The sequence below is a fragment of the Myotis brandtii genome, unplaced genomic scaffold, assembly GCF_000412655.1.
Source record: "Myotis brandtii unplaced genomic scaffold, ASM41265v1 scaffold320, whole genome shotgun sequence".
Taxonomy (NCBI): Eukaryota; Metazoa; Chordata; class Mammalia; order Chiroptera; family Vespertilionidae; genus Myotis; species Myotis brandtii.
In genome coordinates, this window is record NW_005362270.1 from 2,255,223 (window position 1) to 2,257,020 (window position 1,798).

A 1,798-nucleotide genomic window follows, 5' to 3' on the forward strand; every position below is an offset into this window, starting at 1 on the left:
TGGAGCGCGGGCCCGGGAGCCTCTTGGGAGGAATCCGTGTGACCCTCAGTGCCTGGATCCGACCATCCCGGGGTCCCCACTCTATTCTGGGCACTGCGCTCGCTTTTCATACTTGTTTCCGTGAAGACCCTTGTGTCCCATCCAAGGGTGTGAGGGGAGGGGCCCCTCATGCGGAGGCCGAGGGCCGAGCATCACTCCGCTGCCCGCCTGACCTTGGGAGAGCTCCCCGACTCCGAGCCTAGGCTCTTCTTTCGTAGATGGGGTTCGTAGATGGGGTTCGGTGGGGGCGGGGGTGGAGTGCGTAATGTCACACCCACCCCCAGGTGCGATTGTGGGAGAGAATGTACGTAAATGATGCACGTCAGCGATAACAGCTACATCTGAGCGCTTTCTATGCACCAGGGCCTAGTACTAAACAGTTGGCATGAGTTATCTAATTAAATTATCCCACCGGCCCTATGATGCAGCCACTGTAACTTGCGTGAATAAGCTTTATTTAGGAGTAGGAAACAGTGAAGAATTTAGTCTCCCTATTCTGACTCAGAAGGTTGGGTGTTTCTTAGGTGTGGTGACATTTAAGAGTACAAGGGTTCCTGCAGTATCAGGAGAGTGGTTGTGGGATGTAGGGATATATTTGTAATACACTAATAACCGGACGTAAGATAATATCAGGGCCAGGGGTGTGCATTTCAGCATGTCTGAAAAGTCGGTTGTGTGAAAAGGAAATTGTTGAATGGTCATTCAAAAACATAGATCCTGAGTTAGGACTGAGGGCTGCTGTGGGAGTTTGGGGCCAGAAAGAGTTAAGGGGTGGGAGGGTTTGGGGGGGAGAGGGACAGTTGAGAAGCTCTGTAAGAGGATGTGGAGGGAGGGAGCAAGGTGCATCACCCCAGTAGCATTCTGGACCAGGATTCCATCCTGTCTTTAGAGACCAGCATCCTGCTTTGGGGGAGGGGAGGTTAGGCATGGGGAGAGATGCTGGGATGAGAACACAGGTCTCTTCTTACTCCCAGGACACCCCCAAAATATTCCGATGGGCTGAGAGCAAGTGATTGGGCCTCCTAAGATGTCATTGTCCCTTCTCGTGTGATCCCTGACATGCTTTTAATGTGTTTGAAGAGTTGGGGAGGCTCACCAATCCTAAAATTTGATAGGACACGTTTAAATTGCCGAGACCTGATTGATGTAATGAAGGAGTGTGTTTTGAACACGGTCCACCTGCTTAGAGAAGAGTGGGCCTGAGGAGATGATTGTGGGGTTCAGTTTGGAAAGGGGAAACCTGAAGAAGCAAAAGAAAGGCACAGAAGGCCTAGGTACTGCACCCTGGGAAAGGGAGTAGAAGGAGGAGCTGAGGGCCTCACAACACTGTCTGCAGAACGGCCAAGCAGACTGCTCAGTTCTCAGCTCCCAAGCAGGCACCTTAACTCTCCTGGTTTATGATAATTTCTCACTTGAGTGTTGTGGAAGGTCGGGGTTGGACTCAGGCTCACCTTTCTCCTGAGTGAGCAGGAAAGGCTTCTTGGAGAGGGTGGTTTTATGTATTTATTTATTTTTATTAGTGTGTGTGTGTGTGTGTGTGAGAGAGAGAGAGAGAGAGAGAGAGAGAGAGAGAGAAACATTGATGTGAGAGAGAAACATAGATCAGTTGCCTCCCTTCTTATGCATCTCGACTAGGTATGGAACCTGAAACCTGGGTGTGTGCCCTGACTGGGAATCAAACCCACAATCAACTGAGCCACACCGGCCAGGGCTGGAGAAGGGTGATTTTAAACCCAGGCTTGAAGGAGGGGATCTTTGG

The 1,798-nt window shown here is 50.8% G+C and overlaps 1 pseudogene; it reads right to left on the reverse strand.

Moving 5' to 3' along the window:
- Positions 1 to 719, reverse strand: part of LOC102242575 — a 7,859-nt pseudogene extending 7,140 nt beyond the window's left edge.
- Positions 720 to 1,798: the final 1,079 nt, after the last annotated feature.